The sequence below is a fragment of the Gopherus flavomarginatus genome, chromosome 2, assembly GCF_025201925.1.
Source record: "Gopherus flavomarginatus isolate rGopFla2 chromosome 2, rGopFla2.mat.asm, whole genome shotgun sequence".
Lineage (NCBI taxonomy): Eukaryota > Metazoa > Chordata > Testudines > Testudinidae > Gopherus > Gopherus flavomarginatus.
The window spans coordinates 46,549,894-46,574,519 of record NC_066618.1 but is presented as its reverse complement, the minus strand read 5'-3'; the positions used below and the strand labels follow the sequence as shown (position 1 = coordinate 46,574,519).

The 24,626-nt window shown below is 40.7% G+C and overlaps 1 protein-coding gene across 8 annotated transcripts in view; it reads right to left on the bottom strand.

Annotated features, from left to right (window-relative positions):
- Positions 1-10,848: 10,848 nt before the first annotated feature.
- Positions 10,849-24,626, bottom strand: part of CDK14 (cyclin dependent kinase 14) — a 538,670-nt gene continuing 524,892 nt past the window's right edge. For all 8 annotated transcript variants that reach the window (XM_050939609.1, XM_050939614.1, XM_050939613.1 and 5 more), the window contains one exon: positions 10,849-15,227. The gene's annotated coding sequence lies outside the window, so the exon portion shown is untranslated. The remainder of the gene's footprint in view (positions 15,228-24,626) is intronic.

Here is a 24,626-nt window from a genome sequence, read left to right as displayed (position 1 = left end):
GAAAGTTAAGATTCCCATTGTTCCACTAGGATGCTATTTCTAGCTTTAAAAGGTCATGAGAAACAAGTTTTTTTGGGTTATCATTTAGAATTTATTTTTTCTTTTTCTGAGAATTATTTCACAGTTGGACTCACAGTATCTTAAGATACCTCAGGGTTTTACAAGTGACTAGATATTAGAAATGATACCAATACCGTTTGAAAATACTTTCAAAAATATTTCTAAAATAATTTTTGTGTAGACTGTGTCAAAACATCACCACTTGTGGGCAACCCAAACTCATGTCTATAAAACCCTTATACCACACCACTCAAAAATATTTATTCTCTATAAAGAAATAAAGCTCAAATACAAGTGGGATCATTAAATAGATTAATAGTTTTGAAGGCCTAAAGGGACATTATGATCATCTAGTATGACCCCTTGCATAGACCAGGCCACAGATGTTCACCGAGTGATTCCTGCATCAACCTATAGCTTCTATGAAATCCTGGCACCACTGAAGTAAATGGGAATATTTCCATTTATTTCAGAAGATCCAGGATTTCACCCCCACTCTTCTTTTAAAGACTTCAACTGATAGTAAACTTACTACATCCTTAGGTAAGTTGCTCCATTGGTTAATTATCTTCATTGTAAGAAATTTTACCTTCTTTCTAGTCTGTATGTGTCTGATTCAGCTTCAAACATTGGAACGCTTTACGGCTTTTTTCTGTTAGCTTAATGATCATCTATGATCAGATATCTCTTCCCTCTGTAGTTACTTGTAGACCATGATCAAGTCATCAAATAACAATGAGGAAAATAAAGCAGGTAGAGATGTAGGAGAAAATACTAAATAGCACAGCTCTTTCTCTCTTTGTAGTAAATGTCCAAGTTAAGAAAACCCCACCTAACACTCTTTTTCTAACTCAAGCTCCAAGGACAATATTGGAATCTTTTCTTCCTTGTTTGGAAGAAATTAAGAAAACATAAGTTAAAATGATCAGGATCTGGGGCAACTGTGCAATGGAATTTCCACAGATGTATCTGGGAGCAGATTTGGACCCCAATACAGTAAAAAAGCTGGTTTTATCTGAGTGATTTCAATATAACATTTCCTCTTTTATTTACTATGCAGTACATTTAGTTAAAAGCTTGAAGTCATGACTAAGAAGTGAAACTGGAGGATATGACTGGTAAACATATATGCCATTCTATGAAAAATCCAAATTAATCCCAGTGAAAAATTTTAAAAGACATGAGAATTTTTCATTTTTTTCAAAAAAATTTCTGGAAATGTTATTAAAAATCAAAACAATGAAATAAAAATGTACAATTTTTAATTTAATTTTATTCTTTTTTGAAAATCAAACATATTGTTGTTACGTTTTATGTGTTTCTCCTTCCTGATCTATCTTTCCTCTTTCTTCCTCCCCTCACACTGGAAAAAGGGGGAAAAAAGTAAAAGACGGAGAGAAAGTGGGGAAAAACATGAAAGAAATGCCCCTTCCTACTCTCTTTCACTTTTTCTGTTCTTAGGTGGTTTTCAAAATTTCTTTGCAGTACAGATCTCTTGCGCATTACTTTAATTTTAGAATCTTTCTAGTCACCTTTTGCATGCATCTTGTAAAACAAATTGTTGCAGTCTTTCCAAAGTGACACTGAACATTGAACAATTGGGGTCTGAGCTGGTAGAGTCTGCTAAATTTGAGCCTGGCAGAGATTCTACTAAATGTGTGTTTGCTCAAAACATGTTATCTAAAGCAACATTAAGCAAGCCCAGTGAACATAAATGTGCCCAGTCTATGTTACTGGAACATTCTAATGAAGTATTCTCGGAGTCAACATATTTTGGTGGGAAGTTAGCGCAGTAGCTAGATTTACAGAGGCAATAACTAATTGAGCTCAGTATCTGAAAGGCATTTCAGGTTTCTGTTAAGAAAGTCACTTTATATGTATTAGAGGTACATCAGACAGACTGGATAAGAAAATATGGAGGCTAATGAATACGGAGGTTTTATTTAACAAAGGTTGTATTTTGATTTATACATAAGAACTGAGACACAGTTAATAACTAGCTGAGAGAACTTATGGCATGTGGCGAAGCCAGATTTAACTCCAGTAAACTTTTTTTTAAAGAGTAAGGCAGAGCGTTTCCCCTTTCCCTACACAGCATGATTCTTCTTCCAACACTCCTCTGTGGGGCTTGCTTTAGTCACAAATCTACCTCCATCCCACACAAACCTAATATGCTTTCATTTTTACTGTAGCTTACCACAGAAATGTTGGCATATGAAACTGAGGCTCCAGATAGTGTTACTAATGCTGAAGAAATGAATCCCACATTGCTTAAAACCCCCTGTGTTATCTCTCTGCTGTTCTTCATACTGGGATACCATTTAATGTGGTCCCTAATATCCGGGGCCTTGGACGACGTGGTCCAAACACATTCCGGGAGCCCTGCAGGCCCATCTGGTAAGAAGACTTCACTTTCCATTTAATCATTCTGTTTTTCCCCCCACTCATCCTTACAACTGAAAGTGTGTGTGCATGTGTGGAGAGGGCACAGAGGGAAGAAGAGAGGAATTTAGAAGTCAGGCCAGGAAATAAGCAGCCATGGAGCACTATAATAATATTATTCAGGGGCAGTAGCCTGTTAGTTGGTTTCTGAAGCAAGGAAAATAGCCAACAGGTAAGGCTGCCAGATAAGAGATGAGAATTCTTACCACCTGCCATTCCCCACCACCCAGGCACTCAACCATCCAGTACCCTCACTTCCCTTTCTATAGTGTCTCACCTCTGAGGTCTCAGCAGGGATCATGGGGCAGACGGCTGGCAGCACCAAAGCAGCCAGCTGGGTCTGAGGGGCAGCCAGAGCTTGCCTTTGTTCAAAAACCAATGCTTCCTCACTGAGTCTATTTGAGCTAGAGGAAAAGTGAGGTGCATGGGCATAACTGACCATATATGGGACTGCTCCCAACCTGGGGCTCCCTACCACCCAGGTTACATGCTCTATGAAAACCACAGCAGGGCCTCTGCCTTCTGCATTTTAAACACTGACATTAATCTTGTATCTGGCAATATCTTTCTCTGGGCAGATTTCTGAAGGGGAGAAAGTTAGGGGCGTGTGTAGATACACATGTGAGAGTAATAGTCAGAGCTTGCAACCCCTTGACTCACCACATTCTCTTTCCCACAACGAAAGTGCAACTGTGGTGCAACTATTCTTTATGTTGTTTTATCTTGTTAGAACATACTCTCTCAGGAACAAGACAGGAAAAACAACAGGAATTCAGAACACTTACCAGCTAGAAGTGAGCAAGCCTTAACTCCCTCCAAAATGGATATTTTAGGACTATGGGCATTGGCTGTCCAATTTAAAGGGCCAGACCCCCAGAAAGGCATGCTGGGAAAAGTACCTATAAAATGCCAGCCGTCCTATGTGGAGGGTCAACAGAAAGGGGCTGTTTTTATGTACTAATACATCACTACCCAGATAAAAAAAAATCTTTTTTATTATGTTGTATGAGTTTACTTGGTCTGCATTCCAACTGAGGTTCAGTTAGGGTGACCATATGTCCCGTTTTGTCCGGGACAGACCAGGAGACTGATTCAAGGGGAATCGGGACCTGGAGTGCACCTATTGTTAACTTGCAAGTCAAAGACAGGGCTGTCATCACCGAGTGCTTGCAAAGCTGCTGGTGATAGGACACTAGCACCCAGCTACCACAGGCAAGACTCCTTCTTACTAGAGGCAGGCAGTAATAAGGTGACGCACAGTCCTGGGTACCCCAAGAACCACTACAATGTCACACTGAGCGCACATGATTCCACATGATTCTGAGATCCTAGTGTTTCAGTGCGGTACTAATATGCCTCTTAGGCTTCAATAGTATGTTATTTTACTGGCATTTCTTCTATGGTCCTGAATGCTTTTATATATTGCATCATTTATATGAATTACTGTATTGATCCTTTGAAAATTTATTTAAAAATATATATATGTGCTTGGTCTTAGTGTAGCAACACAGCCATGCTGCCTGGCCCCAACAATTATTGGTGGTCTCTCTGGGAAGGAGAGAAAAAAAGAAGACAACTTTAGAATCCCATTCTACTAACTCAGTAACTACCATTGGCGGGGAATGACTGTGAGGCTGATCTCAGCTATTATTGTGCTTGGCTCGCTCTCAGCATGACTCACTGCAGACAATATATAACACCTCTCACAAGAGGAATGAACAGTAAATACTTGGCCCTGGATTTTTTTTAATCTTGTCAGGTTTTCCCTGATTTGTATCCTTTATCCTAGCCCTTGTGCTATATAAGCTTCTCAAAGTTAATGTCCATAACACCACCACCCACTGGTAGCAGCAGGCTGTTCTGCCACTGTAGGGTTCTCACTGCAAAGATTTACAATGACAACCATTATTCAGAAACGGTACGTGTTAACCTAGTGGCACAAGGTTGCTCAAAGACATTCCCCCTGGTTTTTCTTTTCTCTGGGGAGGCAACAGCTATTACAGACAGGGCATCTTTTCCTTTGCTGTAGCAGCAGGCTAGTTTGGGAAGAAAATATTATGGCCACAATGGAACTGAGCCAAAGGTGTTCGAAAATGCAAACATTGTACGGAACATATTGTACAATTAACAGCTTAGTCTGAATATGGGCAGTGGTTATTTTAACCTACATTTTTAACTAATGTAATAAGTCTTGGTTTCCATCTGTATTTGCTATTATGGTATGTTGTAACCAAGTGAGTAGTAAGCCATGAACACCAACTAATGAATAACCTGGTAATACCAGGTGCCAAGGGATATCATGGTACTTTACAATGGCAAAGTGAGTAGTAAATCATGAACAACAATTAATGAATAACATGGCGAAGCAAGGGATTAAAATGGTAAAGTCTTCCCAAATTTGCCCCGGGCCAATGACTACAGTAGAAACATGTCAACCTTGGGCTCAGTGTGTATAGTGCCATGAGTGGTTTTTGTGCAGCTCCTTCTGGGTAGAGCTGACTGGAATATGACTATTCCCTGTTGTGGCAACTTTTGAAATTTGTTTTCATTCTGCATTAGAACAAAATCAAGACCTTTACACCATTTTCACAAGAGTGGAATTGTGCCAAATGTCAATTTTTGGATCAAAACCTGAGCATTGGTGGTTAGGACACTGGCCTGAGATGGAGGGAGACCCACTCTTCCTGATTCAGAGCTAAGTTTTTCCTGCCAGCTCATTCTGGAATCAGGCAGAGCAGGGACCTTCAATATCCATATCTCACATCTCAGGGCACTGCTCTAACCATGAGGCTATAGAGTATGAGCATGCATCGTTCTCAAACACACAAACACTCGTTTGTGAGTGAGGCTGAGTGGGCTTTGCCATTCTCTCTTTTGGGGACATGAAGTTGTGTGTGTGTGTGTGTGTTTGTTTAGTTTTGTAGCTGTTGTGGGTTTAAGTTCAGGATTTCTTTCAGCCCAGAGGGGCAGAGGCTTCAGTTTATTGTGGCTTCTGAGGGTTTAATCTGTGCATGGGTTGCAGATTTTGACTCCAAACTCTGCCTATGTGGAGGAGCATGTTCTAGCTGTGGGGAAGGTGAAAACTGAAAATGTGAGGTATGCCTCCCACATAAGCAAGGCTGGTTTTGTGTTTGTTGCCATGTGATGAGCAAGTGGCTCTGGGGACAAGGCAGTTATTTTTGGAACGTCTGAGTTGCCGCAAAGGATGATTTCCCCTCCTTGAGGCAATGGTGCGAGGTGGGTAAAGTTAGTATTAAATGTTTTTTGTCAGCAATACATGCAGCAGACAATCAGGGACCTTTGCTAGAGTACGGAGGAGTTAGCATTGGGGATTGTGGAACTTGAAAGTCTTCCATGACACTAATGATGCTGGGTTGTATGAGAGCTTGCAATATAAAGGCCAGCTCTTGTGGGACCTGTTGGATAGCAAAGTTCAGAGTGCACTGGTTAGGGACTGATTTTAGGGCTGTTCTCAAACAGATGCACCTACTCAGTTTTGATTCAGCCTGGAAAAGACATGCGCAGAGTGGAAGATGACTGGCCACTTCAAGATGTAATCGGTCCAACAACAGTCAGGTCCCGTGGGGATTAGGAACTTTGCTGTGATTTTTTTTCTCAGGCCTGTATGCCTCAAAGCATGTGTGGCCATCTGAGATTTAGTGGCTCCTTGAGGATCTTGGTAGGATCTCAGTGCTGAGTGTGGACAGACTTGAACAAGACCTGACACTCTCAAAACTGACTTCTGCCCTAAATGGCTGTGCTTCATGGAAGGCAGTTAGTATTGATGGGTTACCTGTTGAGTTTTACAAAGCCCTTTGGACCCTTCTGGGGCCTGATTTGCTCCAGGTTTTTCAGGAATGTATCAAAGAGAAGATATTGCCACGCAGTTCTCATCAAGTTGTTCTTCTTACCTAAGGAAGAAAGACCTTGGAGAGGTGACAAATTGGAGACTTGTGGCCCTGCTTTGCTCAGACTAAAAACTTTTTTGAAAGACCTTCTCAAATAGATGAAAACTGAAATCTCTCACCAGACCTAGTGCATTCCTAACAGGTCAATTTTTTATAACATTTTCCTATCATGGGATGTAATTTCAACCTTAAAATGTTTGAATTGCATTTTGGGTTGATTTCCCTTGATCTAGACAAGGCTTTTTATCGTGTAGATCATGTCTTTATTTTTTGTGTCCTTTGTGTTTAAGGTGAATGGTGTTTTGAGAAGCCCCTTTTCAGCCTTTAGGGGCATCAGACAGGGTTGTTCCCTTTTTGGATTATTATATGCTTTTGCTATCAAGCCTCAGTGATACATGTTGTGCAAGTGCCTTTCTGGCCTTTCCCTCTTCCAGTTTGTACTCTGGTGAAAGTTGTCACATATGCTTATGATATGATTGTGTTTGTTACTCATGATTGTGATGTCCAACTTTTGACTGCACGTCAGCGCACGTTTAAGAAGGCTTCTTCAGCTTGCATAAAAGTGGAGGAAGAATGACACCCTCCTGCTATGGGCTTGGGTGATTTCCTTCCCCCTCCCCCTTTTCCAAGAGGCTATTGCGGAGCCGAACTGACTTTAAGATACTGGACATTATGCTGGGACCAGCTGTATTTTGGGTTGGACTTGGGAGTTAGTTATGGAAAAATTGGAGGGGAGGTTGCAAAGGTGTAAGAGATGTTTGCCTTGACACTCATTCCAAGGGCAGATGTTAGCCATTAAAAGTGCAATTGCCTCTGTGTTGTGGGATAAGTGCATAGTTTTGGCTCCCTCGCCACAGTTTTTTAGAAAACGTTTAGAATGTTCTTTTGGCCATCATTGGCTAAGGCAGTGTGTTCTGTAGTTGGCTGTTGCGAAAGTTGGGGGAGGGAGTGTCATGGTCTCATTGTTCTTTTGATCAGACTTGCTACTTTTCAGTTGCAGTTTCCGCAACAGCTGTTTGTCGATGATCCTGTTCCTTGGAAGCAACTAGCTGTTGCTTTTCTTCAGCCGATAGGGGATTTGGGTTTTGATCAGGAACTTTTTTTTTTTTTGGCTCATGGGTGACTCAATGGTGAGGTCTTACCTGGGTTTTTATCAAAGCCTTTAGAGATGTTTTTTAAGCTGAGGCCACAGGCTAGGTGCCTGCAGTTCCCATGACTGCATGCTGAACCCCTTGTTTATAGCCCTGCTGTGAGGAGTCCTAGTCTTATTTCTAGGAGTCTTGTTTCTTTCCTTACTGCAGCAGGTGCAAGAAAACTGATTCATTTAATTTTTATTAATTTTACCCGGGTCGCAGCAGATATCTTGGTTGCCAAGGTTGGTTTCATTCCATTTGCTGGGTTTTTTGGTTTTTAGCAGCAGTGGGATAAGCTCAGCCTAGGGGCAGTATTGCCAGACTTGACAGTTGTCTCCTCCAGTGAGCCATTCCCAATTATTCTCATGTTTCTATTTTCTTGCCTGTTGCAGATTGGGATGTTGACAAGCCTGGCAACTTGTTTACCTTCAATGGATTATCTGAATTTACTTTTCAGAGCTTAGGCCACACCTCACTGTATATGCTTGCTGTACAGCGTCGTTATTTTCAAACATTTGGTGATTATCCTGCTATACTATCAAGACGACAGTGTCTGATGATGGACTCCAGCCATCCAGCCTGGAGAACTGTATACAAGCTCCAATTGTAAAGCGGATGGGTGCTCTCCAAAAGGAAGTCTCCCTAGGGCTATTGCCATGAATGTGTTTGTGCATCATTTTACTCGTAAAGTGTCAGTGTCATATCCTTTTGTTGTGACATGGAGACTTTTTTCATACATTTCTGATGTGTTCCAGGTTACTACCATAATTTGTTTTAATTCAGGCTATTTTTGGGTTATTGTCCCTTGATTTTTCTCCTACTGTATTTATTTTTACTTTTAAGTATAGTTTTACAAATAGAGCCTTGCAAACTTTATTTTGGGTCAAGCAAAGCTGGCCATTTAAAAAAGTTGGTGGTGTAAGGTATTTGGTACTAGAGTTGCCTATATTCTTCAGTTCTTTTAGATTTGTAATTGTTTTATGCCTTCATCTGGAGTTTAGGTATTATATTCTTATAAGTGCTTTGGCTCAATATATTCAGTGGTGGCTATTAGAAATGCACTTGATACTGTTCGGGATGGGCAATTATTTTTGAAGTTGTAATTTATTTTCTTGTTTTTACTGTGTTTCTGTATTGATTTTATTAAAAGGGTTTTAAAAAGCTTCTCTCCCTCCCTCCCCTAGATTAAAACTTAATCAAAACATCATATTTATTTATTTTGTCAAAAATGTTCTGACCATCTCTACTTCTGGGCACTGATGTCCGTGAAAGTATGGTACATCTATTTAGCATTCTTTGGCTTGAAGTGGGGCTTAGCAAGGTGATGGCTGCAGAAAATTGTAAGAACTTTAGTAGACCCCTCTGGAGAATTACTGTTATTTTAAGGAACGTCTTGATACAGTGTTGAGGCCCATCTGTACAGGGCATAAATGTTTGCCGATTGCATGCTAAAGTGCTCAGAAAACAAACGACCCAATACCCAAACCAGCAGTTACAACCATTTAAGTTAAATCTTACATAGACTCCCCTCACAGCTTGAATGAATTGGTGATGAAATCAAGTAGGAGTTTGGAGTTCAATTGTTGTAAAATTGGAATAATGCAGTGGTAAATCAGGCCAAGTGCCTTAATAAAGCTAGGAAAAATTCAGTGTTTTTTTGTGAATAATTTTGCACAAGAATTGTCACTTCCATTTCATGAGCGTTTGCAACACATCAGAGTTTGATGTCTCAGTTTGATGCAATAGTAATTTTCATATTACATGCAAAACTGTATCTTGGGTATATTTTTAATATAAATACCATCTCTAAAAATGGGCCCATTTTTGCTCAGAATTTTTTTGCTAGGAAACACCCTATTGCCACTTGAAAACAGGTCATTTTTTTTTAAAAAAAAGAACAGGAGTACTTGTGGCACCTTAGAGACTAACAAATTTATTTGAGCATAAGCTTTCGTGGGCTACAGTCCACTTCTTCGGATGCAGGCAGTAGCCCACGAAAGCTTATACTCAAATAAATTTGTTAGTCTCTAAGGTGCCACAAGTACTCCTGTTCTTTTTGCAGATACAGACTAACATGGCTGCTACTCTGAAACCTTTTTTTTTTTTTTTTTAAAGGAAAGCATACTGTGATTAGGTCTATTATGTTCATAATAAAATGATAAAAAACAAAAAAACCCAAACATCCCTCCAGCCAAGCAATTAACATCATATTAAGTTTAGATAGAATTTAAACTGTATTTATTGTTGTGTTTTTGTTTGCCCTATATTGATAGTATCACCTTCTTTTTAAAATAACCTTCTCTGTGCACTATTATCCTGATACAGAATTCAGCAGAGTATTCTGAAACATGAAATTAAAAGTAGAATAATTATATGTTTAAAATTTACTTCACTAATGCCACAATTCAGCAAAGCATTTAAGCACATGCTTCATTTTAAAATGAAGCATGTGCTTACATCTCACTGATTTCAAAGGCTTGTCTAAGCATGCGTTTAAGTGGTTTGCTGAATAGGGATATGCTTAATTATGTGCTTAAAACTAAGTATGTGCTTAGGTGCTTGGCTGAATCAGAGTCTAAAGACTCTTCAATTTATCATCTACAGAGTGCTTTTTGCTGTAGTTTCCATTCCTTAAAATATAATTATTTTCAGTTTGTACAGCTCGTAAAGAAAATTTCTATAGATGGCCTTTGACTCCAGTTGAGATCCATCACATTTTTGCTACTAGAGAGGGGCTCTATTGGAGGGGTTGCAGAGAAAGGGGAACATATTTGCACATGTGGTGATTATTAAAAAGATTCTTCTTACATCAATGTGCCAGCTTCCCAGGGATCCCCTGACCTGATTACATAATGCTCCAGCAAAGGATCTACATTTTAAACAGAATGACAAATTAATATCTTTTTTATGATTAGCAGCTAGACTCAGGATTGCACATTATTGGAAATGTGGGATCCCTCCTCCTCTGGAATTATAGTATATTAAAATATGCACTGTCCTTGTAATGGAAAAGACTCCCAGCAAGTATGTACACAACAGAAGCACCAAACCCAGGGTAAGTATTTAGAAATGTGGCCATCCTTTCTAGCCCATTCCCCAGGGATCCCCAGTCAGAATCTTTAGTCATGTTCTTTAAATATTAACTTGACCCTGAATAAGTAATGTACAGTGAAGTATGTTAATGATTTATTGTAATGTTGCCTTAACAAAAAGTTTTAAAAAATGTTTACAAGCACTATGCTTTTCATTTCTCTGCAAGGAAATTTGTACTGCATGGTAGTTCTACACAGCAACACCAAGGAGAATAGAGAGATTCTGCTATACTTTATTCAATATCATGTTACAAGAAAACAGTTACAGCTGACAAACCATTACATCTTTCATAATACAGACAAATTACAAATGTCACATTTATTTTACTGCACTGCTTACTATGCTGCTGTTCTGAAGTATGTGTGTGTATTTTTTATATATATATATAAATTACATTAACATTGTTTTCATGTACCAAACCCCTGTTAAAAAGAATGCCTCAATGCATCATACAAAAAGCCCAGCCGAAGTTGGTGAATAGGGATTTTGTATGCAGCACTGTCAAATACATTTTTTGGGTAGGATTTTTTGTGCATCCTTTTATTTTTGCTTATATGAAAAAAATGCAAGGCAGTAACATACAGTTATGTTGGTAGGGGAGGTTACTGTTATAGGTGGCAAAACAACATATTTCTATTTATATGGATGTCAGTAGTTTGCCCCCAAGTATGTACAGCCTAAACATTTTATATAAACAAAGGTTACAAAACCCATAATATTCACAGATGACTATTTTGTATAGAAGCATAACATAGAGCATTGACAACATATTTAGTCATGTGTGCACTTACAAAGAACACACTGAGGTGTATTTCTCCCACCAATCAGTGGGGAACTGATTATTGTAACATCCTTTAGCATTAGTGGGAGTTCCTTGTGTAAAGTTCTCCCTCATACCAAAGGCAAGAATAGCCCCCAATGTCTGCAGTATTGCAGATAGAGTTTTCATGTGCTGCATGAACAGATTTGCTATCCTAAACAATGTTTTTTCTGGGAAAAACCCCCCAACATCCAATCCAGGATACTATGCAGTGATGTAATGTTGATACTATCATAGTGCTAAGGGGTCCTGATTAGTGCTGTGCAACTTCCTGCTGGGTCTGGTTCATGTGGGACAGATGAACTGAGCCCAGCAGGACTGAAGATCAAAGCCAGCTGGAGATGGTAACGTATATGGTTATGTTCTATGAACCTGAACTTCCAAGAAATCTTCCCTTCCCACAGATCATCCCCATCACCACCTCTCCTTCCCCCTCCACCTACTATTAATATCTTTATGGAGCTAGGACATGCCTTTGCACTTTTATTGGCCCACTGCCACTCCCTTGGATTTTCAGTGATACCAGACAGCCGTCCCCCTTCCCTCAGGCAAAGCCACCACCTCCCCTCAACATCATAAAGCATCAAAGGACCAGCAAGGCGGTAGAAGAGAAATCATCCCACTGTTGCTCCCAGACATGGTATTATTGACTAGAGGCAGGTAGCGTCCCATAGCTTCACAAACTATTGCGCTCCAGGGAGTAATGGCCATTTCTACCAAAACTCAGCAGCTAACCCGTGCTTGGGAGTGTGAAGTGCGACCTAACAGAATGCAGCAACTGACAGCAGGAGCAGGATTCTTTCCTAGCTCCTGCTCGTCTCTTCAAGAGCCAATTTGCCTCCTCTTGCTTCTCTGAAGACCCTTCTAGATTTGGGGGTCAGCAGTGGGCCTGTGCGGTGCTCCCTGGAAAGTATTTAGAGGGAGAATGGACAGCTAGCACTTCTTAGGGGAGCAATGGAGGAAACATCCAGTTTCAGGATGTTGCAGCAGGAGGATTGTTTGGCCTTCCACAGGAAGATCTAATGGTTAGTTGGCGTTCCTAGTTGATGGGTATTGCAGGGTGACAACTCGCTAAGTAGGGGCTGCTCTGGAAGGAGAGGGAGGGGGAGCAGGGCTGTACAATCATAACCACCCAGGGCTAGGGAGCTTTTTGGCACCTGGCCTGAGGTTTCAGTTGCACTGGAACTCGGAGCCCTATCTGCTGTTGAGTGGGTTTGGGGATCTGTGTGAACCTTTTCAAAGTCTTACTCCCACCCTCATCAACCGTCTGAATAAAAGTTATCCATCCACGAAGACAAACGCTCACATTTCAGAATTTCCTCAAGAGAATAATAAATCTGCTGATGAGCACAGGCCACAATGTTCAAACTTGGGTGTCTGAAGTTAGGTGTGTAAATAAGTGACCTGATTGGCAGGAATGCTGAGTTCCCAAAATTCTACTGGGAGTTCAGAGGTGCTCAGCCCCTTTGAAAATTGAGTCACTTTCTATTTAGGCACCTAAATCTAAATTCACATACCCAACTTCAGGCACTCAAATGTGAACATTTTGGCCATAACCATTAACGATTTCAATGGTTGTTTAAAAGTGGGAGAGAAGAGAGGGATATACACTTGATTTAAGCAAATGCTATGCTTGAGTTACCATAGATAAGTAAGGTGCTAGACTTGTATCCCTCCGAAGGGAACAGTTTGGGGAATTACTCTCTATATCAAACCACCAGATGTTTCACGGAGCAGCATAATTGCTCACCCTCCCTATTTAAGCTGCCAAAGTAAAAGATATATGTCTAAGGAACTGCCCTTATTTTCCTAAATGAAAGCTTTGTTACATTTTCAAAAATTCTACAGATTTTTGAAGTAAAGCCTTTCTTAAAAAATAGCTAATTTTAAACATCAAATTGCATATGATTTAAATAGCAAAGATAACGTACAAAAGATTTTTCTCTAAAAAATAAAATGAAACATGTAACTCAAAGCAAATGACATAAGGCAATTTTCATTTGTGATGAGTCTGAAAAGTTCAGTGGGCTTGCTGCTTATTTTTTCCACCTCCTGTCCTTGTAAGTACCAGAATGAATTTGTAGTAAGTTTTAAAATAGGATTGTGATTTAAGTAGCTTTCTTGTAGTTTTTACTAGTTTCTAAACAACAGAGATGACACAGGGGACATATGGTTTTCATGACTGTGCAACTATTGGGTGTATTTTCACATCTTAACTGTGTTAGAAAGTACAGAGCAATATTTACTGTAGTTCATAGGAGGAAAGCTCTACTGGTAGCTTTTGAACAATCCAGGATTTGCCTTGTTGGGTGTTCTTTCCTAGTTCCCAACAGAAACACTGCTAGAGTTTAATAAAGGGGCGGTAACCCAACTCTTTCCCCTTTCCCTCCAAACAAAACATTAAATGCTAAACCAGTGCACTTTTTTGGCAGTTGATGCATCCAGGAAGCAGAGGAACTTCACGTTTTGAATAAAATAGCCTAACAAGCCCTTCTGTTCAAGCACCATTATAACTCAACAGCAGGATTTGCCCCATTGCCAGTCTCTCTGAATTCAAAGTTTTGTACATTAGGGCAGTCATATTCCACAAGGTCCCCTCAAGCCCTGCCTCCCCAGTCCAGGGGAGCAGAGGTCTCCTTTTTTAAAATGACATGACTGCACTGTTTGCCAAGTTTGCATCTGAGTGATTCAGTCAAAAAAAGAACTGAAATACACAGTAGCTGGTGGCATCCTCCAATCAGATTAAAATGTCTAAGGAAAATAAGTGAAAGTGCTTTGGTGTGGAACAGCACACGTTTTAGATCAGGGTGACTTTTCATTTTGCTTTCTAAGAAGCAAAACAACAAAGGTAGTTTTAGTGGCTCATTCAGCAAATACTGTTTCTGCACCCTAGTGTCTGTCCTAAAGTAAACTCAATTCTGTTTCATGCTCTTTCTGTTTTCTTTTTCAGCAAATATTCCAGAAGTTAAATAGGGTGTGGAAAAAGTAAGTAAAGATGGAGCCAAGACCTATAAAATATATTTTAAAATCTATATTAGCAAAGGGTAAGGAATTCATGACTGTATCTGTTAGCATAGTATGTTCTGTCATTTTTTCTTCACTGCAGGCCTATTTTGTAAAGTGGCATGCTATGCAGCCTACACGGAATAACCAAATTCTGAGTTCTAAATAAACACGCAATTATTTCCAGGTTTAAAAAAAAAATGGATATGAACATTCTGAAGAGGTAAAAATTCACTTTAGGAATAATGGCAAGATACTGTACTTGTCAGTTAATCTGAGGACTTGGGCTTGCTCTAGCTAGAAATAGCCTCCCAACTGGCTGAAAAATATGCCCAACTCTCAAAGAAAACACACATTTTTATGCCACTCTTGGCGTTTATGTACAGACATTACTGAACAAGTGTGAACACCAAATGTGTTGTCTTAACGTATTTAAGACCTTGCTGGTGAAAGCATAAAAATCTTTACAAAGACGCTGTGCTGCAGTGGAAAATCAAACAAAATCAAACACAAAAGGCTGAAAAGAGTACATCCCATGTACCAGTAAGCAAAAGTTAAATCTTCACATAGTTCTCTGAAATCACAAGGTATCCAAATGCGTGCAAGGTTTTAAGTAAATTGCAGGGAAAAATGGAGTCTTGCCAGCTTCGATTTTCTTTTGAATGAAATCCACCAGAGAGAAAAGAAGGAGACAGGGCCACGGTTCCTTCAAATCATTGGTCCCCTAATCAGGTTCTGTTTCCCTCCTGAAGAGTGGTGAGCGTAATCCTGTAAGGGAAAAATAGAAATTATAAGCAGTCTCATGACCGGCATCATTTTATGATTTCTGAACCTAAAAAGTATGTTTGCCCACAGCCAGCATTCATTACTTTATTGCTCCCACTCTGACCAAAATACTACAAACCCAAAACATATAGAGATGAGGTGTCTCAACAAAGCAACAAAGCTAAAGCAGTGGTCCCCAAACTTTTTCTGCTGCACCACACCTTACCCGTAATGGAATCAGCCACACCCTCATGAGAGCCCGCGGTCAGGACCCGGGGCTGGGGCTTGGAGTGGGGTCATGGCCTTATTGAAATTCCGGGAGGCTGTCAGGAGTGGAGCCTCAGCTGGGCTGGAACCCTCGGTTGAGTGTGGAAATGCGGTTAGGGGTGGAGCCAGAGGTGGAGCACAGCTGGGAGCAGAATGGTGCTGTGTGGTGCTCCCTCCCCGCTCCCCGTATGGGCTGGGCCAGGCCCCACTGCACGTGCCTCTCCGAATGTTCCTCCGCATCCCCCAAGGGGGGCGTGCCCTGCAGTTTGGGGACCACTGCCCTGAAGCCAGCATTTTCCAATCGGGTGCCTAAACTAAGGCGCCTAAGTCCTTACTAAGGGATCTACATAAAAGTGGCCTACTCTTCAGAGGGGTCATGAGCACCAACACATTCAACTGGAGTGTATACACAGGTATACGTGGTACCAGACAGCTGTCTCTGCAGGAGATGCTTACGCCCTAGGCACGTAAAGAGGAACCTGCTGTTTATTGGTATAGCATTTGGAGCTTATAAGCTATGTCTGCTCCCTTCCCCTGCTGCTCATCCTGTACTGCACCTAGCAGTTGCGCTAATGACCATTCTCTTCTCCTAACAGAGGGCTGGACAGCTGAGGCTGATCTACCTGATAAACGGACCCCTCAGACTTTGCTCCAAAAAGGAGTTCACTTATATATAGGTATATATAGCAAATAGCTCTGTAAACTCCACCTGGTAATGATAAACACCCAGGAACACAAAACACTCATTTTTATTTTGGTGCTTTTCTAGCATATGTATGTTGTAATCATTTCCCTAGTTTTATCTTTGAATTATGCCAGTGATTTCCATTTCATCAAACTCACTCCCAATTATTGATTCTGAAAAGACAGCTTGTGATCATTCTGTTATTTATTTAGGGCCAGTCAAACAGACTGAGGACCCGTAGGGCATGATCCTGAAGTACTTAAATAAAAATCCCATTGACTGTAATAGGAGCCATAGCTGAGTAAGGGCTGTAAGGAATGGATCCACTGGAAGGATTTAAGTTTTGTCACTAGCACTTTTAACCTTTAAATATCTCCAAATGGGTTTCTATACAAGCTCTTTGCTGAAGAAGATCGGGAATTCTGTAATTACCTAAAGACAGGTTCGAAATACATATATTGTTTTTAAAACAACAGGTTTTTTTAAAAGATGAGATTTGAACTATGGGCACTTGTTACACTTTTAAATGGAATTGCAAGGATAGATTCACATATACAAGAAAATAGCACTTAAAAAGGCAGTTATGTAAAAATATTTATCATATTTAGAGCTCTGTTGGGATTAGCACCTCCTAAAACTACACAAATCAAATGGTGGGCGCCACTGACTCCAGTCTATAAGGACCTTATTTCAACACCAGGAAAGAAACAATTGCCTGAAAAACTAATGCAAACTGCAGCTTCAAGCATAAAACTTTAATTGCTTTTTTCATCAGAAGTAGCTTAAACAATTTCCACCTTTTGCAATTTCTCTCCACCCATGCCAGGCTCATTATCACAGTCGCTGAGTGCTCCTCTCCCTCTCCCTCAAAACTACACAGCCCTTGAGCTAGATCAACAAAAATACACTATGAGTGGTGTGTGGCAGTTAGTGTCTTATGGCCTCTTGGAGTTTGACCATTTCTGGAGTCCTATGTGGGTTGTTTTCCAATTGCCTTTGTGATTTGTGCTGGACACCTACCAACACTTAACTCCTGGCATCCACATGAAAATCCCACTCTTCCGTTGGCTGCTTGTTATGGCTGATGCCTCAGTATCTCTGGTTTCAAAGACCATATTGAAGATGACCTCTCTAGTTGACACTTATGTAAGTAGGCGCACTATTTTGGGGATTAAAATTTCACTAGTGCTCATTGGTGACATTTTGATAATATTCCCCAAACTCCACGTTTTCCTAAACTAACACTGCTTAGTGGAGACCTCCATCATCCTATATGGAAGCAACTGACAAACAGGAAGATTTATAGATCCTGGAACCTGTTCAATGTTCAGTGGGGATAGATGGGTCTCTTGCACCTTGGGTTTATATTCTGCAACCCTAACTTTGGTCTGGTTGCCCTGCTGATCCCTGTGGTTCCTGTACTGCTTAAAAAATGTCATTGCAGGCAGAGAACAGCTGGCCAAACTATAAGGGTAAGCACATAATGCTGGAGTCCCAGGACTTGGTATAACAAGCAAAGCAGACATCATCCAATGTGAGTGACAAAATGACTGGGACATAAGACAAGACCCTGTCCAGATGTTGCTTTTCAAATTAACCAGATCTGGGATAAGAAAACTTGAGTCTCTGGCATTTGTAACAGAAGAACAGAGAAAGAAGTTTCCAGACTGCTCTTTGCCACAGTGAACGAACAAAAACTTTCCCAGTGACACTAAAATTTTCCAGTTGCAAAACACCTAAACTCTCCAAGCTTTGGCTCTCCACGTAAAACTGATCAGACACAGACAACTCTCTAATGAAGGGCCAACATGCCTCCTGTGCCATGCCAAGCACTCTCCAGTCGCAAACAGATGTTCAGCACTTCTCCACAACCGCTGGCCTGATTCTGTGAACAGGGGTCACCCAATGGAATTAATAGGCAGTATTGATAAAACAAACATAAAGAAGTATTTCTTCACACAATGCACAGTCATCCCGTGGAACTCGTTGCCACCAGATGTTGTGAAGGCCAAAAGTATAACTGCATTCAAAAAAGAATTAGATAAGTTCATGGAGAATAGGTCAGGGATGCAGCCCCATTCTCTGGGTGTCCCTAAGCCTCTGACTGCCAGAAGCTGGGATTGGGAGATAGGGAATTGGTCTCTTGCTAATTGCCCTGTTCTGTTCATTCCCTCTGAAGCATCTGGCACCAGCCACTGTCGGAAGACAGGATACTGAGCTAGATGGACCATTGGTCTGATCCAGTATGGCCATTCTTATGCTCTTATGCTAGCACAAATGATTTACGACACTAAACAGCAAGAGCTGCCATTTTACATGCTGGGAAACACTGACAGCATCATTTTGGTTACAAGATGGAATAAGGACTGACAGTTGTGATTAACATGTGGGGTAATGTTCAAAGATTTCTATAGAGGCTCCTTTGTTTCTCTGATGTGGCTCTGAATAAGAACCCCCTTAACTGTTACAGTGTAGTTCTCTCATCCCCAGTGCTGACTGCTTCTGATACACCTTTCCTTTGGCTTTCAGGTTGGTAATACAGTCATTGCGAAAGGGTTACTGGAGAGCAATGTGGTCCATGCTGCCCCTACCTTTCAAGCACCAAACATCTAAGACCCAAGGCTGTTCATGAACCAGGATTCTCTACACGATAGCAATTCTGCTTTTGCATGTAAAAAGAGAGAGATCTATTCTAGAAAAATTCTCACTAAAATTTCCTATTTTTTTTTCTGACCATACAAATCAACGTTTTGCTTGGTGACTTTACAGATCGTGTGTATGGCCCCCTGGTCACAGCTTCGCTTATAAAAGCATAAGCTGCAAAATGAAATATTTACAACTTATGATTTCCCAAGAGCAAACAAGGGCTCTTTCAGATCTCCTTAAAGTACCGTCTGACATGTAACAGACTGCCTTAAAAATGAACTTTTATTTTTGCACTGCAGGATGAGACAGTTTAGATTTTCATGTCTCTATTAAAAATAATAAAAGATTATAAGCAAGTTAATGATGCATCTGAAATATTTAATGATGCAAATCAAGCAAAGTAATTGTATGTAATTGTAACTGTATGAAATTCTCTGCTGCATACACCCTGTTTTGTCATACAATTTATTAATCCAGCTTAAAAATAAGCAATGAATAACTGTATAATATTGCAGCTGTTGATGTAATAGCAACACTATTAAAGGATACAAAAGCTTTGTATTTTAAATATTAATTCTAAGTCTCAAGGCCTGGGGCAAGGGAGGGGTGACTAAGAGGCCAAGACTTCCTGCAGATTTTCTTTTTTCTAATTTATGAAAGGACAGTTCTTCCCTTTAAAAATATTTGTCCCTACTTCCCTTACAGGCTACTTTTGGCAGCCTCAGCATCCTTCCCAAGGTGCTATTAATTAGGGAGCAAATTATAAAACAGGGTGGAGCTGTGCTCATGCAGAGTCCTTAACATGCAAAGCCCTCTCCGAGTGCAGTTCTATTTAGCAGCACTTTAGACAGTTCATTCCTATGAAATACGGTTATAAACACAAATGCAACCAGGTAACTGGGGGATACTGCATTTCCTGGAAGGTGAAATATACTGGCAATTTAAGACCATCAACAATGGTCTCCTTCCCATATTAATATACCCAGCTATTGCTCCATAAAATTGTATAATATTAATAGATAATGCATTTCTTTCTTGTTTATTTTTTATTCACCTCTGTACTAGTGAAGCCATTAAAATAAATATATTATCGATAAAATTTGTATTCTGGTAATATCTACATACAGCTCTTTGCTATCATTGTTAATTAACTGGATCACCAATACCCATAATGCAGCTTTATTCTGACCCACATGCCCTATGAACTAGATATTTTTTTGGATTCAGTTTTCTTAAAACCAACTGTCAGCATCATGTGATGGAAGAGATGAAAAATGAAAATGAGCATTCCTGCTGTGCAGGTGAGTGACCTGTGAGAGACAGCTCTGCCTGGTAGGATTTTTACACGTACCATCAGACACAGACCAATTGATTAGATCATCATATACCCGCCACCAACTAGGCTCAAGAGACTAATTAGAGAGAGTACTGCCTGCGCAGGCACCCCATTGACACCTAATTTGCTCAGCCAAAGCCTTTGGGGAGAATGTATTATCTCTGCAGCTGCACTTCATGCATTTCTGATTTGAGGCATAAGCAAGAAGTACTTCATCACTCTTTTGAGCAAACTGAATGCATAAGCCCTTAAGTGCTGAATACAAGCAAACAGAGAAATTAAATCAGGAAAGCCTCTTATAAACGCTTCACCCCCCTCAAATATAGGTACATATACATACATTATTTAAGCTCTGTGTCTAGATGCACACACACACACAGAGCATATATAAGTACGTGTATGCATAAATGCATGTAAAATATACATATATAAACAGACATTTATAGAAATACATATTTAAAAAATACAATTTTTATATATTACAAGGTACTTTGTTTCTCAAATGGATTTGCATTGCGGCAAGTTTTAAAAATACTATTGTTATATTATATGAAAAACATTATTTGCAGTATTGTTAGCTTAAGCCTTCTATTTCTCCACAGGCCAGGATCAGTACAGACAGCTGCCTGTTAGGTTTCTTTACATATCTTCAGTGGCATTAGCTCAGAGGTGAAATAAGTGATTATTTCAGTACTGATTCTAGCTCATTTGTAGGCTTCTCTTCCATAGGCTAAACCATACAGCTGGTTTGTTGAGGAATATTGTTCACTGGGGCTAAGCATATGGCTACTCAAAACTGATTTATCCTGGGCTTTAGTTTTGCCCAGTTACTCCATGCTCCTAAAATGCACTGGGGAGGCAAGTCTTAAGGCCGGGATTAAAAATTTATTTTAAAATAGATTATTTGACTCTAGAAATAAATTATGATTTTTCCAAACTGGCAATGTTCACAGGAAATATTTTACAACAGACTTTATTATTCAATTCTCTAGCTCACACATCGCATCATTCAAACAGAAAATGGCAGTCTCTCATCACCCCTCAGCGAGATATACTAGAATGGTGCAGAAATGAGGTCTCTTATTTCCAAGACCTCGTCTATACACAAACTTGCACCAGTTTAAAGCTGTATCTCAAATTTAATTAAATTGGTGCCAACTCCTGTGTGGACACTCTCAAGTTGGTTTAAGAGTATCTATGCAGGATTTTGCACGTTTAACTAAATTGATTTTAAAAGAGATTTTAGCTAAATTGGCGCACCTTGTGTGTATAGGAGGGTGTAAGACTTAATTCCCTTTACCAGATATACTTGGGCAGTGACTCTCTGCCTTTTTCATAAGATGGACCACACCTTAATACAGATGGTATCTCCTCCTATTCTGTCACACAGGCCACATCCCTTTTAGATCCATTTATATTTATTTTTAGCTGTCTTTAATTGCAGCTTATCCAGCTGGAGACAAACTGAGGAGTTAGCTCTATGTGATACGCCAGTGTTATACAGAAAATTTACTCATATGCTATTAAATATCATCAGAACCATGCTAGTCAAATACGTAAAAGGTTTTCTGAGGCATTTTATTTACTCTTCTATACCATGTCTTACTACTTCATTGTGTTCATTTGCTAATTCACAATGAGTCTCTCTGATTTCAGTCCCATATAGAAAAATATTAGTGCACATTTTAAACCATGTCCAAAAATCCTAAGTTAGGAATATTAATAAAAATGTAGGCAGTGTCTGTTATTCATAGTTCCTGATCCTGCAAAGAACTTTGCCTGGGATACTTCCTGCTCCCACACACAGTCCCGCATTCAAGCACCTGAATGGAGATCATTGCAGGATCAAGATTTTGTTCTATTTACAACTAAAAGACCTGGTAAATGAATTGCCAGATATGAAGAAGTAAACCCAACCAGAAAAAAATAAGAGTATTAACATGAGTATACAAATATCAATGCATTTAAAAAAATAGCACATAGCCACCTTTCTAATCATAAACAACCAAACACCCTTGCCCCACCTCTTCCCTGAGGCCCTGACCCCTGCTCACTCCATCCCCCCACCCACCATTGCTAGCTCTCCCTCACCCTCATTCGCTTTTCACCAGACTGGGTCAGGGGATTAGGGAGTAGGAGGGGGTGAGGGCGCTGGCTGGAGATGCAGGCTGAGGTGGGGCTGGGGATGAGGAGTTTAGGGTGCAGGAGGGGGCTCAGGGCTGGGGCAGGGGGTTGGGGTGCAAGAGGGGGTGAGTAGTGCGGGCTCTGGCCGGGTGGTGCTTACCTAAGGCAGCTCCCAGAAGCAGCTGGCATGTCTGGCTCCTATGGAGAGAGATGAGGGGGCTCTGTGCATTGCCCGTACCTGCAGGTGCCGACCCCACAGCTCCCACTGGCTGTGGTTCCTGGCCAATGGAGCTGTGGAGCTGGTGCTCAGGGTGGTGGGCACCGTGCGGAACCCTCATGGCCGCCCCTGCGCCTAGGAACTGGACATGGCAGCTGCTACCAGGAGCCATGCAGAGCCAGGGCAGGCCGGGAGCCAGCCTTAGCCCTGCTGACCAGACTTTAAGCGGCCCGGTCAGTAGTGCTGACCGGAGCTGCCAGGGTCCCTTTTCGTCTGGACATTCCAGTTGAAAACCAGACGCCAGGCAACTCCAGCCACCAAGGATGATTGGACCAGTAGTATGCTGCAGTGGACAGGGCATTAGATTGGGACTCAAAAGACCTGGTTCTATTCTTGACTCTGCCACGGAATAGATGCATGATCTTGAGAAAGTCATTTCACTTCTGTGTGTGTCTGTTTTGTTTGGTTAGATTATAAAGTAATTGGGGTAGGATCTGCCTCTTACTGTGTGGTATACAGTACCTAACACAATGAAGTCCTGATGTTACTTGTGACCTCCAGGTGCTTGCATTATATAACAATAATAATGAGGCAAAAATCCTGGATCTGAACAGCAGCAGAGTTTGGAGAATGTGTTTGAAATCCTAACCCAGATCTGACTATGAATTTTGAATCTGTCATTAGAATAGTCCAAATCAAAGTCCTAGATGTTCTTTAACTTTAGATTGTAAGAAATCTGAATCCAGATGTTGTAGCTTGATGCTGTACAATACCTATTATAATGGAGGTTTGATACCTAACGGGGACATCTAGGTGCTATAGTAATATAAATAATCTCTTAGAACAACACACTCGGGGCATTTTTGCACTCGATATTCAATTACAGAATACCTTGTACACAGATCTCTCAAAATATTTTAACTAACTCTTGCACATTTGTTACTGAACTAAACAAAAATGAGCTAGCATTTTATTCACTGTTTTTGTTTTCAGTAATATTTGGTAACAGTTCGTAGTTGATCATTTAACCTTTGGGTGGCTGTGGTAACTTCCAAGCCAGTTTTTTCTGTGAGTCTGTCAGCAAAAATTCTCTACTACCCCAAGCTGGCCACAGCTGTAATTTTTTTCTTTGAGTAGAGAACAAAGTCCACAAAGCCTTTTTCAATTACCATTTGAATAAGGCTTCACATGAAAAATGGCCAGGAAGGAATCTACTATACCTCTTCCAGTCTTTGAGAATAAAATAGAGTCTCTACAAGTGAGCTCTGGGAAAGTTAATACTTCAGACAGAAGTACTACAAAAATAGTAGCCTTAGTGAGTTCAATATAGTTTGCAAGGAGAGCCATAGGAACCTTATCTTAAAAAAGAAAGAAGCTAAATAGCTCAGACACCAAGATTTTGGAACACATCAAGACTACAGAAATATCGGTACCTCTTCTTTCACTAGAATGTGCTTTCCAAACCAGACAATGATGAGCCAAATTCTTATAACTTCTTCCACCTCCTCTTTGTTTTTCCTGTTTCAGCTCTGACCGTCAGCCCCCAGGCATGACACTTACAATGATTTATTGACTTGTCACCTCTGAGGTTGGGCCCAATAAGATCAGTGGGTAAAAACTCACTCTCAGATATTTATCCCCACAGTTGTGCAGAAAAACTAAGGAACATAACCCATGGCTTCCAAAGAGCTTGCCATGCTTTTTCTTGCCATCTTCTTGGTGACAGTCTCCTCAGTACTGCAGAAATTAGGTCTCTAACCCTTATGATTGCAAACAGGGGTGGCTCTATGTTTTTTGACGCCCCAAGCACGGCAGTCAGGGAGCCTTCGGCAGCGTTTCTGCGGGAGGTCCGCCGGTAATGTGGATTTGGTGGCGGTTCTGCGGGTGATCTGCTGGTCCCGCGCCTTCAACATACCCGCTGCCGAATTGCCACTGAAGCTGCAGGACCGGCGGACCTCCTGCAGAAACACTGCTGAAGGGCCTCTGACCCCTGTCCTCACTATGACCAGCACGCCATCCCTCCCCCGCTTGCTGTCCCAGGCATGTGCTCGCTGCATTGGTGCCTGGAGCCGCTCCTGTTTGCAAAGAAAACCTGCCAAAGGGAACCATCAACAATTAAACTGATGC